General features: G+C 44.7%; 1 long non-coding RNA gene across 1 annotated transcript; it reads left to right on the top strand.

Annotated features, from left to right (window-relative positions):
- Positions 1-9,047: 9,047 nt before the first annotated feature.
- Positions 9,048-13,465, top strand: LOC139571504 (uncharacterized). Its single transcript, XR_011674310.1, has 3 exons — positions 9,048-9,527; positions 9,865-9,972; positions 12,912-13,465. It is a non-coding gene; the product is annotated as an uncharacterized lncRNA (long non-coding RNA).
- Positions 13,466-15,489: the final 2,024 nt, after the last annotated feature.

The following is a 15,489-nucleotide window of genomic DNA, read 5'->3' as shown; positions in this document are numbered from 1 at the left end:
ACAAACTTACAGTCAATAACACAAAAGAAAATCTGCATACAGTGTGTGCAAATGAAGTAAGGAGGTAAGGCAATGAATAGGCCATAGTGGCAAAGTCATTACAATTTAGCAATTAACACGGGAGTGATAGATGTGCAGATGAGGATGTGCAAGTAGAAATACTGGTGTGCAAAAGAGCAGGAAAAAAACAAAAAAACAAATCTGGGGATGAGGTAGGTAGTTGGTTGGATGGGCTGTTTACAGATGAGCTGTGTACAGCTGCAGCGATCGGTAAGCTGCTTGACAGCTGACGCTTAAATTTAGTGAGGGGGATATAACTCTCCAACTTCAGTGATTTTTGCAATTCGTTCCAGTCATTGGCAGCAGAGAACTGGAAGGAATGGCGGCCAAAGGAGGTGTTGGCTTTGGGGATGACCAGTGAAATATACCTGCTGGAGCGCGTGCTATGGGTGGGTGTTGCTATGGTGACCAGTGGGCTGAGATATGGCAGAGCTTTACCTAGCAAAGACTTATAGATGACCTGGAGCCAGGGTTTGGCGATGAATATGTAGCGAGGACCAGCCAATGAGAGTATACAGATTTACAGGAGAGTTTACAGTCTAGCCAGACACCTAGGTATTTATAGTTGTCCACATATTCTAAGTCAGAACTGTCCAGAGTAGTGATGCTAGGCTGGCAGGCGGGTGCGGGCAGCATTTAGTTTAGTTTTACTAGCAGTTGGAGTCCATGGAAAGAGTGTTGTATGGCATTGAAGCTTGTTTGGAGGTTTATTAACACAGTGTCCAAAGAAGGGCCAGATGTATACAGCATGGTGTTGTCTGCGTAGAGGTGGATCAAAGAATGGATCAAAGAATCACATCATTGATATAAAGCAGCACATCATTGATATATACAGAGAAAAGAGTCGGCCCGAGAATTGAACCCTGTGGCACCCCCATAGAGACTGCCAGAGGTCCGGACAACAGGCCCTCCGATTTGACACACTGAACTCTATCTGAGAGGTAGTTGGTGAACCAGGCGAGGCAGTCATTAGAGAAATCAAGGCTGTTGAGTCTGCCGATAAGAATGCAGTGATTGACAGAGTCGAAAGCCTTGGCCAGGTGGATGAAGACGGCTGCACAGTACTGTTTTTTATCGATGGGGTTATGATATTGTTTAGGACCTTGAGCGTGTCTGAGGTGCACCCGTGACCAGCTCGGAAACCGGACTGCATAGCGGAGAAGGTACGGAGGGATTCGAGAGGGTCGGTGATCTGTTTGTTAACTTGGCTTTTGAAGACATTAGAAAGGCAGGGCAGGGTGGATATAGGTTTGTAACAGTTTGGGTCTAGAATGTCTCCCCATTTGAAGAGAGGGATGACAGCGGCCACTTTCCAGTCTTCAGGAATCTCAGACGATTTGAAAGAGAGGTTGAACAGACTAGTAATAGGGGTTGCGACAATGGAGGCGGATAATTTTAAGAAGAGAGGGTCCAGATTGTCTAGCCCAGCTGATTTGTAGGGATCCAGATTCTGCAGGTCTTTCAAGACATCAGCTGTCTGGATTTGGGTGAAGGAGAAGCGGGCGGGGGGCTTGGGCCACTTGCTGTAGGGGGTGCAGAGCTGCTGGCTGGGGTTGGGGTAGCCAGGTTGAAAGCGTGGCCAGTCGTTGAAAAATGTTTATTGAAATTCTCGATTATTGTGGATTTATCGGTGGTGACAGTGTTTCCTAGCCTCAGTGCAGTGGGCACCTGAGAGGAGGTGCTCTTATTCTCCATGGACTTTACAGTGTCCCAAAACTTTTGGGAATTAGTGCTGCAGGATGAAAATGTATGTTTGAAAAAGATAGCCTTTGCTTTCCTATCTGACTGTGTATATTGGTCCCTGACTTCCCTGAAAAGTTGCATATCGCGGGGACTATTTGAAGCTAGTGCAGTGTGCCACAGGATGTTTTTGTGCTGGTCAAGGGCAGTCAAGTCTGGAGTGAACCAAGGGCTATATCTGTTCTTAGTTTTACATTTTTTGAATGGGGCATGCTTATTTAAGATTGTGAGGAAGGCACTTTTGAAGAACAACCAGTCATCCTCTACTGACAGGACGAGGTCAATATCCATCCAGGATACCCGGGCCAGGTCGATTAGAAAAGCCTTCTCGCAGAAGTGTTTTAGGGAGCGTTTGACTGTGATGAGGGGTGGTTGTATGACCCATAACGGACGCAGGCAATGAGGCAGTGATCGCTGAGATCCTGGTTGAAGACAGCAGAGGTGTATTTAGATGGCAAGTTGGTCAGTATGATTTCTAAGAGAGTGCTCATGGTTACGGATTAGGGTTGTACCTGGTAGTTTCCTTGATAATTTGTGTGAGATTTAGGGCATCTAACTTAGATTGTAGGACAGCCGGGGTGTTTTAAGCATATCCCATTTTAGGTCACCTAACAGTACGAACTCTGACGATAGATGGGGGGCAATCAATTCACATATGGTGTCCAGGGCACAGCTGGGAGCTGAGGGGGGTCTTTAACAAGTGGCAACAGTTTTGGAGAGATGGATTTTTAAAAGTAGAAGCTCGAACTGTTTGGGCATAGACCTGGATAGTATGACAGAACTCTGCAGGCTATCTCTACAGTAGATTGCAACTCCGCCCCCTTTAGCAGTTCTATCTTGACGGAAAATGTTGTAATTGGGGATGGGAATTTCAGAATTTTTGGTGGTCTTCCTAAGCCAGGATTCAGACACGGCTAGGACATCAGGGTTGGCGGAGTGTGCCAAAGCAGTGAATAAAGCAAACTTAGGGAGGAGGCTTCTGATGTTAACATGCATGAACCCAAGTCTTTTCCAGTTACAGAAGTCAACAAATGAGAGCGCCTGGGGACACACAGGGCCTGGGTTAACCTCTACATAACCAGAGGAACAGAGGAGGAGTAGGATGAGGGTACGGCTAAAAGTGCGTTCGGAACAGAGAGTAAATGAGCAGACTTCTGGGCGTGGTAGGATAGATTCATGGCATAATGCACAGACAAGGGCATGGTAGGGTGCAAGTACAGTGGAGGTAAACCTAGGCATTGAGTGGCGATGAGAGAGGCTGCATCTCTGGAAGCACCAGTTAAGCTGGAGCTAACAGAGGCATGTAGAGCGGGACTAGGGGCTCCGCAGTAAAACAAAACAATGAGAGCTACCCTAAACAACAGTATACAAGGCATTTTGATATTAGAGGGAGGCATAAAGCAGTCACAGGTGTTGATTGGGAGGGCTAAGATAACAACGGGTTAACAGCTAGGACAACAACAACGGGTAAATGGCGATGAATGGGCAGAGAGGGTCAGTTATCTACACACAGGGCCTGAGTTCGAAGCTGGGGCCGACAGATAAACAAAATTAAGTACCGTGTTAATGAACAGTCCAGTAGGCGTCAGCTGTGTAGCCAAGTGATCATAGGGTCCAATGAGCAGCAATGGACGAAACAGGGAGCCGCTCGGCAGTCGTCACTACGCTAGGCGAGCGGGAGACACGGCGCTCAGAGAGTTAGCGGGCCGGGGCTAGTAGCTGGGTCCTGACTGACATCAACGACGCAGATGCCAGTTGAGAGCACATCGGCCGAATTACGTCAGCAGACCAGTTGTGATGGATTTGCGGGGCTCCGTGTTGACAAAGGGTCCAGGCCAATTGGCAAGAGAGCTATTGTAGTTGGTGTACTTCGTTTGCTAGCCGGGGGAAGGGGCCTAGCTCCAGGCTAACTGATGCTTGCTTCTGGACAAGGGCGTTAGCCACGATAGCCACTCGGTAGGAGCTAGCTAGCTGCGATGATCCGGTGAAATGGTCCAGAGCTTGCGGCAGGAATCTGGTGATGTAGTGGGGGGGGAAAAGCAGTCCGATATGCTCAGGGCTGATATTGCGCTGTGCAGACTGGCAGGTATTATCTGGGCTATCCGGGCTAAAGCGTCTGGTGTCTGTGCTAAAGGTAAAGACTGCTATCAGTGGCTAACAAAGCTTCTGAAGGCTAGCTTCTGAAGGCTAGCTCCTGATGGAGGTTCCAGTTATAAGGTCTAAAAAAAAAAATGGCAGATCCGTACCACGTTGGGTGAGGCGGGTTGCAAGAAGGTATATTTCATTCGAAAATGGAAAAAGAAAAAAAAAACAGAAAAAAGCTGAATATTTACACGGGGCAAAACACGGGACAAAAACAAACACGTCTTGCTGCTACACCATCTTGGATCGGTGATGTCTTGTGGGTAGTGGACCGTTCTTGTTTCACATAACTATCACTTTGATTGCTGACAATGTCACACTTACTGATGATGTTTTTGAAAGACTTACATGCTGACCAGACCGGACACGTCGCGTGCGCAAGCGTCGCAAAATACATTTAGAAATCCATGTTGTTCAATTATTGCACCCACACTGCTCACGGGCGCCAACGAGTGTCTACATGCCAAGGGCTAAAATAGAACTCCTTTCTATTTCTGACGCAAATCGCGCTGGAAGTCCTGCCTCTCCCATCAGCTCATTGGTTTATAGAAGCAGGTAGCCACGTGCCATCTCCTCATTGGTTATACCCACGTGGGTGATTGAAAGACTAAATGTTTTGCCGGTTGTCATGGTAAAAGTGTAGATGCCAATCACCATATAAGTTCAAAGATGAAAATGCCTGGAAGGAGAGATGACTAGAAATGATTCGGTTGGCCGTTTTATGTGTGGATTAATTGTCGGAGTAGAAGACCTTGTGCATTTCAGGTAAAATAACAACTCAATGTTTATATCCCAGGACAAATTAGCTAGCAACAGCAAGCCAGCTAAATAGGACAAATTAGCTAGCAAGTGCAAGCTAACTAGCTAAATTGCCATACGTGTTTAATGCTTTTCGACCTGTCCCCAAATTAATGTCATTGGTTCAGAGTTTGTTTTGATATTTTAACCTGCGTGTCGTGATCGCGTTTGGTGTAGGGGGACAAAATACATTTATGCACGATAGCGCACAATGGCGCACGCGCGCAGCCGGTCTGGGTTCCGTGTTAGTTAATTTCAGGCAGTGCGAAAACGAGGCCAGTGCATTGTGAATGCTGACGTGTCCTGCCCTGTTCTGTTTCTACCTGCTGCTTCAGCTTCCAGTGTGTGTGTGTGTCCGTGTGTGTGTGTCCGTGTGTGTGTGTCCGTGTGTGTGTGTGTGTGTGTGTGTGTGTGTGTGTGTGTGTGTGTGTGTGTGTGTGTGTGTGTGTGTGTGTGTGTGTGTGTGTGTGTGTGTGTGTGTGTGTCTGTGTGTGTGTGTGTGTGTCTGTGTGTCTGTGTGTGTGTGTGTGTGTGTGTGTGTGTGTGTGTGTGTGCGTGTGTGTGCGTGCGTGCGTGCGTGCGTGCGTGCGTGCGTGCGTGCGTGCGTGCGTGCGTGCGTGCGTGCGAAGGACTGCTAGTTCTCCTGAGTCATTTCACATGGATCTGGCTCGGACTTCAAAACACTGAGCACTGAAACACCTTGGATTATTTATCCATGCTGATTTAGAGCACTAGGTACTGGTGATCCACAGCGTAACACTCACACAGACACACACATCCACAAATGCATGCACACAGGCATATGCACAAACATACACTGAGTGTACAAAACATTAGGAACACCTTCCTAATATTCAGTTGCACCCCCTTTTGCCCTCAGAACAGCCTCAATTCTTCAGGGATGGACTCTACAAGTTTTCAAAAGCGTTCCACAGGGATGCTGGCCCATGTTGACTCCAATGCTTCCCACAGTTAAGTTGGCTGGATGTCTTTTGGGTGGTGGACCATTCTTGATACACACAGGAAACTGTTGAGAGTGAAAAACCCAGCAGCGTTGCAGTTCTTGCCACACTCATACCGGAGTGCCTGGGACCTACTACCATACCCCGTTCAAAGGCATTTCAGTCTTTTGTCTTGCACATTCACCCTCTGATTGGCACACACACAACATGTCTCAATTGTCTCATGGATTAAAAAACCTTCTTTAACCTGTCTCCTCCCCTTCATTTACACTGATTGAAGTGGATTTAACAGGTGGCATCAATAAGGGATCATAGCTGTCAACTGGATTCAGCTGGTCAGTCTGTCATGGAAAGTTCCTAATGTTTTGTACTCTCAGTGTATGCAGACACACACACACACAGACACACACACACACACCTGTGGCCCCTGGCCTTGCGTTCCTGCACACAAAGTCCTGGCAGCCCCACATTCAGTCAGACCAGATGGTCTCAGGTCAGAGACACACACATACTCCCTCCCTCCCTTGCTCCCTCCCTCCCTCCATTGCTCCCTCATCCTTCCTTCCCTCCCTCCCTTGCTCCCTCATCCTTCCTTCCCTCCCTCCCTTGCTCCGTCCCTCCAGCCTTCCTTCTTTCCCTCCCTCCCTTGCTCCCTCCCTTGCTCCCCCCTCCCTCCCTGCCTCACTCCCTCCTCCCTCCCTGCCTCACTCCCTCACAGCCAAGCAGTGTTCTCTGTTTGTGGTCTCAGCTCATTGGAATCACAAGCAAACCTCCAGTCCTTTAAAGTCATGCTTGTCCCTGGCCTGTAGCACTTCTAAACGGCCTGGCTAATTACAGATTGTTCGTTACTCCAAACGAGCCTGTACAAGGTTTATTTAGACAGATGTGGTTCACAGAAGATAGACTTAGTGTGGTTTTAACACTACAGCTGGATAATGACTGTTCCCTGGTTCTCTATATTTAGGGACTACAGCTGGATAATGACTGTTCCCTGGTTCTCTATATTTAGGGACTATAAGCTGGATAATGACTGTTCCCTGGGTCTCTATATTTAGGGACTACAGCTGGATAATGACTGTTCTCTGGTTCTCTATATTTAGGGACACACACACACACACACACACACACACACACACAGAGAGAGAGATCAGTTGATTTGGAGTAAAGTGGTGACTGATTACATTTCTCTATGCCAGCTGTGTCTGACTGGGTTTTTCTCTGTGGGCCCTTGGCTATCGCAGTCAACCATAGAGATAAAATAACATAAAGGAATATCTCCATTGGTATTACTACTGTGTTATCAAACCACACAATGGGACTTTAAAGCAAGTGGCCTTGGGTATAATGTAGTTGCTCTTTCTTTCTCTCTCTCTCTACCTTTATCTCTCTCGTAATTGTCTCTCTCTCTCTCTAGCTCTGTCTCTCTCTCTATGTCTCTCTCGTTTTCTCTCTCTCTTTATTGCTCTCTCTCTCTCTCTAGCTCTGTCTCTCTCTCTCTCTCGTTTTCTCTCTCTCTTTATTGCTCTCTCTCTCCCTCTCTGTCTCGCCCTCTCTCTCTCTCTCTCCATGTCCCTCTCTATCTCTCGCTCTCCCTCTATCTTTCCCTCTCTCTATCTCTCTCCCTCTCGCTCTATCTCTCTCTTGCTCTCTATCTCTCTCTCTCTCTCTCTCTCTGTGGATTGGTTACCAAACCTGGGGCTGACTGACCAATAAAAAGACTAAACACTGCCAACGAGCAAACCGTTGGGCTCTATGGACATGTATCTTTATTTTACCTTTATTTAACTAGGCAAGTCAGTTAAGAACAAATTCTTATTTTCAATGACGGCCTAGGAACAGTGGGTTAACTGCCTGTTCAGGGGCAGAACGAAAGATTTGTACCTTGTCAGCTTGGGGATTTGAACTTGCAACCTTTCGGTTACTAGTCCAACGCTCTAACCACTAGGCTACACTGCCGCCACTGAGCCAATCAGTGACCTTGTAAATAACCTTTGAACAGTTGTACATGTACACGGTTGTCACTATCTGGTCATGCTAGAAAAAAACAGAACTATATGGTGCTTTCTGACCACCAATCAATTTGAATGGTTTTGACATTTTTGTTTCTACCATGGCCATGTACTAAAATCTACTCTGTAACAGTGCCGTCGAGTAACCAAGTCTATTTGTGTAAATCTGATGATGAGGATGATGACGACGACGAATACAACGATGATGATGATGGCGATGACGATGAGAAAGATACTCAGGGGAGGAGGATCGGAAGGTGCCAAATATGTAAAAGAGAAGACATGCATACATACAGTATCGACTGACAGAATGTAATAGTTTTGTGTAGCATACTGAGAGAAAAAGAGACCTCATGGGATTTTGGCTATGATGCTTTGTATCTACTTCAACAGAGTCAGATGAACTTGGGGATACCATTTTTATGTCTCTGTGTTCATTATGAAGAAAGATGGAGGTAGTTTCGCAAAACAATGCTAACTAGTGTTAGCACAATGACTGGAAGTCTGTGTATCTGCTAGCAGATACCCACAGACTTCCAGTCATTTTGTTAACATTAGTTAGCAATTGTGCTAGCTTTAGTTAGCAACTTCCTTCAAACTGCACACAAGACACGTAAATGGTATCCAGGAGATAAAGGGCTTCATTGCCAAAATCACAAAGTATCCCTTTAACATCCCGAAGTATCCCTTTTAAAATGAAAATATTGAGAAAAGAGGATGTACTAGTGTGAACTGTAAAGATGTAAGGGGAGACCAACAGTTGTCATGCCGTTGGCCTTTTGTAAATCTGATGGGCCACTGAATTCACCGATGTCAGGCCACTCGTTGGCCTTTTGTAAATCTGATGGGCCACTGAATTCACCGATGTCAGGCCACTCGTTGGCCGCTGTAAGCTTACTAACTGCGCCCCATAAAATAATGTGAGGACGACCTAATTAAGATGTATTGTTCAACTGCCATATACAGTATGTGAACACGTATGTTCTGATACGTAAACCTGTGAAAGTGAATGATAATCCAGTCTTCCTATAAAGTAGGGTCGTGTTCATTAGGCACGAAACATGAGAAAGCGAACTGAAAAAGGGAGGGACTAGTTTGACGTGTCAAATAGGAAACATTCACATTCATTTTCCATTGTAAATGATTTTAAAACGTTTTCCGTTGTTCGTCCAAATGAACAAAGCCAAGATGTTTTGATGTTGAGTAGTCTAGGTTCCCGGTTTGTTTCTGCGTCAGTCAAACTGTCCTTGTCTTACCTTAGTTGGCAAGGCAACAGTGAAGCATTCTATTGAACAAAGAAACAGGTACTCTGGCTTGTGTTCCTTAGGCACCAAACGGAAGAAAACGGACTGAAACAGGGATGGGCTATCTTAGAAATGCTTGTTTTTTGTTGTCCTTTGCAAAACGTTTTGCCCTAATGAGTAGGACCCAGGCTAAGGTTGTTGAGTCTAAGTGCTGAAAGACTTTCTTCCCTAAGGTAGTTTACAAGAGTTAACCAACTCACCTCTGCTGCAACAAGAAAAAGAGGATCTTATGACTTAAAGATGGAATCCGCAGTAGGCGGGAACAGCGTCATGGCCGCCCTACGACTGTTATTGTTTTTGTGGCCGAGCTGAGGAGCGTGACCTCGTGGCCGAGCTGAGGAGCGTGACGTCGTGGCCGAGCTGAGGAGCGTGACGTCGTGGCCGAGCTGAGGAGCGTGACGTCGTGGCCGAGCTGAGGAGCGTGACGTCGTGGCCGAGCTGAGGAGCGTGACGTCGTGGCCGAGCTGAGGAGCGTGACGTCGTGGCCGAGCTGAGGAGCGTGACGCAGCATGGTAAAACATTGCAGTATTTATTGTGTTCTTCTATTGCACATGCAACAGGGTTTGTTGTTTGCAGTAACTTCTTTGTTTTTGTAATATCACAAACAGATGTGGCTGTTTTACCATTAAGGATTCCAGCTTCATCTTAATACTGTTTATGTATTTACAGAATCATAGTTACACATTTATTAAAGTCAGAGTTATGTATTCCACAAAGATGATTATTATTTATTTGAGCTTGGAAAGAAATAGTCACTTCAAGATAAATACAATGCTATTACTTGAAAGATTGGTTTATTGTGACAGGCTTTTGCTTATGTTGATGGTGTGTGTGTGTGTGCGCGTCTAGTTATGCCTGGTCCATGGGGATAGGCTTCAACTGAGGCTTCAAAAGGCTTCAAAAGAGTCCATGTTGTCCCTCAGTCCCAGTAAACACCATGGACACAGTTCATCTGAGGTAAGATTGAGACCTCTCTCTTTTTTCCCTCTCAACCTCTCTCTCCCTCTCCTCTCTCTCCCTCTCCTCTCTCTCCCTCTCCTCTCTCTCCCTCTCCTCTCTCTCCCTCTCCTCTCTCTCTCTCTCCCTCTCCTCTCTCTCTCTCTCCCTCTCCTCTCTCTCTCTCTCTCTCTCTCCCTCTCCTCTCTCTCTCTCTCCCTCTCCTCTCTCTCTCTCTCCCTCTCCTCTCTCTCTCTCCTCTCTCTCTACTTTTCTCCACCCCCCCCCCCCCCCCTCTCTCAATTCAATTCAAGGGGCTTTATTGGCATGGGAAACATATGTTAACATTGTCAATGCAAGTGAAGTAGATAATATACAAAAGTGAAATAAACAATAAAAATGAACACACTCACAAGTTCCAAAAGAATAAGGACATTACAAATGTCATGTTATGTATATATACAGTGTTGTAATGATGTGGAAATAGTTAAAGTACAAAAGGGAAAATAAATAAACATAAATATGGGTTGTATTTACAATGGTGTTTGTTCTTCACTGGTTGCCCTTTTCTTGTGGCAACATGTCACAAATATTGCTGCTGTGATTGGACAATGTGGTATTTATCCCAATAGATATGGGAGTTTATCAAAAATGGATTTGTTTTCGAATTCTTTGTGGATCTGTGTAATCTGAGGGAAATATGTGTCTCTAATATGGTCATATATTTGGCAGGAGGTTAGGAAGTGCAGCTCAGGTTCCACCTCATTTTGTGGGCAGTGTGCACATAGCCTGTCTTCTCTTGAGAGCCAGGTCTGCCTACAGCGGCCTTTCTCAATAGCAAGGCTATGCTCACTGAGTCTACATATAGTCAGAAATCTCCTTAAGTTTGGGTCAGTCACAGTGGTCAGGTATTCTGCCACTGTTTAGGGCCAAATAGCATTCTAGTTTGCTCTGTTTTGTTGTTAATTCTTTCCAATGTGTCTAGTAATTATCTTTTTGTTTTCTGATGATTTGGTTGGGTGTAATTGTGTTGAGATTTACTCTCAGGGCCCAGGTCTGACAGAATCTGTGCAGAAGATCTAGGTGCTGCTGTAGGCCCTCCTTGGTTGGTGACAGAAGCACCAGATCATCAGCAAACAGCAGACATTTGACTTCAGATTCTAGTAGGGTGAGGCTGGGTGCTGCAGGCTGTTCTAGTGCCCTCGCCAATTCGTTGATATACAGTTAATCGGAAGTTTACATGCACTTCGGTTGGAATCATTAAAACTCGTTTTTCAACCACTCCACAAATTTCTTGATAACAAACTGTAGTTTGGGCAAGTTGGTTAGGACATCTACTTTGTGCATGACACAAGTCATTTTTCCAACAATTGTTTACAGACAGATTATTTCACTTATAATTCACTGTATCACAATTTCAGTGGTTCAGAAGTTTACATACAGTAAGTTGACTGTGCCTTTAAACAGCTTGGAAAATTATGAAAATTATGTTATGGCTTTAGAAGCTTCTGATAGGCTAATTGACATCATTTGAGTCAATTGGAGGTGTACCTGTGGATGTATTGCAAGGCCTACCTTCAAACTCAGTGCCTCTTTGCTTGACATCATGGGAAAATCAAAAGAAATCAGCAAAGATCTCAGAAAATAAATTGTAGAACTCCACAAGTCTGGTTCAACCTTGGGAGCAATTCCAAAATGCCTGAAGGTACCACATTAATCTGTACAAACAATAGTATGCAAGTATAAACACCATGGGACCACGCAGCTGTCATACCGCTCAGGAAGGAGACGCGTTCTGTCTCCTAGTGATGAACGTACTTTGGTGCGAAAAGTGCAAATCAATCCCAGAACAACAGCAAATTACCTTGTGAAGATGCTTGAGGAAACAGGTACAAAAGTATCTATATCCACAGTAAAACAAGTCCTATATCGACATAACCTGAAAGGCTGGTCAGCAAGGAAGAAGCCTTTCCTCAAAAACTTCCATAAAATAGCCAGACTACGGTTTGCAACTACACATGGGGACAAAGATCGTACTTTTTGGAGAAATGAAACAAAACAAAAATAGAACTGTTTGGCCATAATGATGCTCATAATGATGCTCTGGTGCTCATGTTGTGGGGGTGCTTTCCTGCAGAAGGGACTGGTGCACGTCACAAAATAGATGGCATCATGAGGACAGAAAATCATGTGGATATATTGAAGCAACATCTCAAGACATCAGTCAGGAAGTTAAAGCTTGGTCGCAAATGGGTCTTCTAAATGGACAATGACCCCAAGCATACTTCCAAAGTGGTGGCAAAATGGCTTAAGGACAACAAAGTCAAGGTATTGGAGTGGCCATCACAAAGCCCTGACCTCAATTTTATAGAAAATTTGTGGGCAGAACTGAAAAAGCATGTGAGAGCAAGGAGGCCTACAAACCTGAATCAGTTACACCAGCTCTGTCAGGAGGAATGGGCCAACATTTTTGTGGGAAGCTTGTGGAAGGCTACCCGAAACAACATTTGACCCAAGTTAAACAATTTAAAGGCAATGCTACCAAATACTAATTGAGTGTATGTAAACTTCAGACCAACTGGGAATGTGATGAAAGAAATAAAAGCTGAAATAAATCATTCTCTCTACTATTTTTCTGACATTTCACATTCTTAAAATAAAGTGGTGATCCTAACTGACCTAATACAGGGAATTTTAACTGTCAGGAATTGTGAAAAACTGAGTTTAAATGTATTTGGCTAAGATGTATGTAAACTTCCGACTTCAACTGTATATGTTGAAGAGGGTGGGGCTTAAGCTGCATCCCTGTCTCACCCACGGGCCTGTGGGAAGAAATATGTGTGTTTTTTGCCTATTTTAACCGCACACTTGTTGTTTGTGTACATGGATTTTATAATGTCGTATGTTTTTCCCCCAACACCACTTTCCTTCAATTTGTATGGTGGGAAATACTGAAACAGTCAACATTGGAGGAGTACAACACCAGGGTCACCGTCGCCAGTGATGAATCAGATGGCAACAGAGAAGGAGATTCTTATGAGACTTGACAAAGAGGACATCATTGACAAGATGGCGGAGAGCAGTGAGTTACTGCGCCGCCTACTGGTTTACTAGTGGTAATTACTTCCTGGTTACTCTGAAGTAGCTATGCGATGACTCTTCCTTAACAGGCTGACAAGGGTGAAAGAACATTTGCTGTGAGTTAAAGCTTTTGTACAGAGGCATGTTTTGTGGACTTTCGTATTATACTTGCAGTTATGTAGCCAATGTTCAATTTCATTGACTCAGTGTGTAGATGTGTTTATTGTTGTGCCGTTTGCTTTATGGACACCAGTGAGTGAACATTGTAATCTACATTTTTTTGTAGAGGAGTGCTTTTTCGACTTTTGTATTATACTTACTTACATTGTTGTAGCTTATGTTCACGTTCAGTGAATGTGTGCGTGTGTGAAGTTTTTTGATACTTTTGATATGCTTGATGCTTGAATATAAAGATAATCATTTGAACATTTGAGCTAACATTGTGTATCTCATTCTCTTTTTAAAAAGTGTAGGCTAATTGTTTTGTGTGTCGAGCCGTGTACATTTGTATGTGCTATGATTGGTGTATTCCTAGTGAGTTTGAGGGTGCACCCATAGCCATAGCATACCTTGAAAACTCAGTGTTCAGATAGGCTACATGTTTGTCAGTCCCAAATGTTTGTATTTTGTAATGTGGATAACTTTCTTCCCAGATGAACATAGTGGCCAAATGTATAACTAGTTTGGTACCCGTTACAACAACAAATAGGGTTAGCCTACAAAATTAGCGGTCTGGTGGTTTGCGTGAGCAGGGTGTCCTGGGATGGAGTCAAATTCCCGGCCTGAATTATTGTTTTAGTCCGCCCCTGTTCTTACTCCAGCTGCTGTGTTTGGATGTGTGTTAAAACGGTCTTTCCAAAGTTGAACTAAGGTAACTGCTCAGCACTCAACTGCTCATCTTTTAGCGTAGACTTTGTAAGATGGTGCAGACAGGTAGATAGATAATGGTGGATCAGCTTGGGACAGGACAGGATATCTGGACCATTACCTTGCCTGGGAGAGCCCTAAACTGCCTTGTTACACACACACACACACACACACACACACACACACACACACACACACACACACACACACACACACACACACACACACACACACACACACACACACACACACACACACACACACACACACACACACACACACACACACACACACACACACACACACACACACACACACACACACACACACACACACACACACACACACACACACACACGCCAGTGCTAGGACAGTTAATGGCCAAAGCAGCTCCAATCTGAGGCCAAATCATGACAGGAGCCATCCCACAGACTTGACGAGATGTGACGTCCGTCTCTATTTGTAATGAAATGATATTGTCCTTGTTCAGGACACGCCATGTTTCTGAGCCAGGGACGAAAGGTTAGTGATTTGGCACACACACACACACACACACATGCATACACATACAGGGACATTTGCAAACATACACATGCACACACATTTGTTTGACTATCCTTGTGGCGACCGAACAATTGATTCCCATTCAAATCCTATTTTCCCTAACCCCTAAACTTAACCCTAACCCTCAACCTAACCTTAACCCTAACGTTAACCCCAGAACCCTAAAACTGAACCTAACCCTAACTCCTAACCTCTAACCCGAATTGTAATCCTAACCCTAAACCTATCCCCTACACCTTTTTTTCCCACATGTCTGAATTTGACTTGTTTTACTATCCTTGTGGGGACCAAACAATTGAACAATTGATTCTCATTCAAAGTCTTATTTTCCCAAACCCCTAAACCTAACCCTTGACTTAACCCTAACCTTAACCCTGATCCTAACCCTAACCCTAAATGTAACTCTGAACCCTAAACCTAACCCCTAACCCTAATCAAAATTCTAACCGTTGTAACCTTAAACCTAACCTAACCCCTACGCCTAAAATAGCCTTTTTCCTTGTGGGGACCAGCTAAATGTTCCCACTTGTCTAAATGTTCATTGTTTTACTATCCTTGTGAGGACCTTGTGAGGACACACACACCATTAATTTTGACTCACTTTCATCTTATTAACGTGTAATAACAGCATCACATCATGTGTGTATGTGAAGCTCAGATCCGTTAAGGCCTGCTAATATTGTGACAGAAGGTTATGACAGAGACAGTAGCTTTTTTAGGCCAACGGCTTAAAGACAGAGTGGATGAGATCAAAGACAGAGTGAGCTAACAGCTCTACACCTGGGAGAAAAGAGCAGTTTTTATGCTAACAGGCCACTCTTTCTCTCTATCTACCTCTCTCTTTCTCTCTCTTCCTCCTATTCTCTCTCTCCCTGCATCCCTCTTTAAAATGTAATTTCTGCTGTTGTGGTTATCGTTTCCACATCTCTTACACAGAGGGGGTTTGTTCCGTGACTAAAACGTCTCTCTCATCTCTCTTTCTCCCTCTGTCCCCAGCCTCTTTCTCTCTGTCCTGCTCTCTCTTTC

The sequence above is a fragment of the Salvelinus alpinus genome, chromosome 3 (genome assembly GCF_045679555.1).
Source record: "Salvelinus alpinus chromosome 3, SLU_Salpinus.1, whole genome shotgun sequence".
NCBI lineage: Eukaryota > Metazoa > Chordata > Actinopteri > Salmoniformes > Salmonidae > Salvelinus > Salvelinus alpinus.
This window is presented reverse-complemented; position numbering and strand designations above follow the sequence as displayed.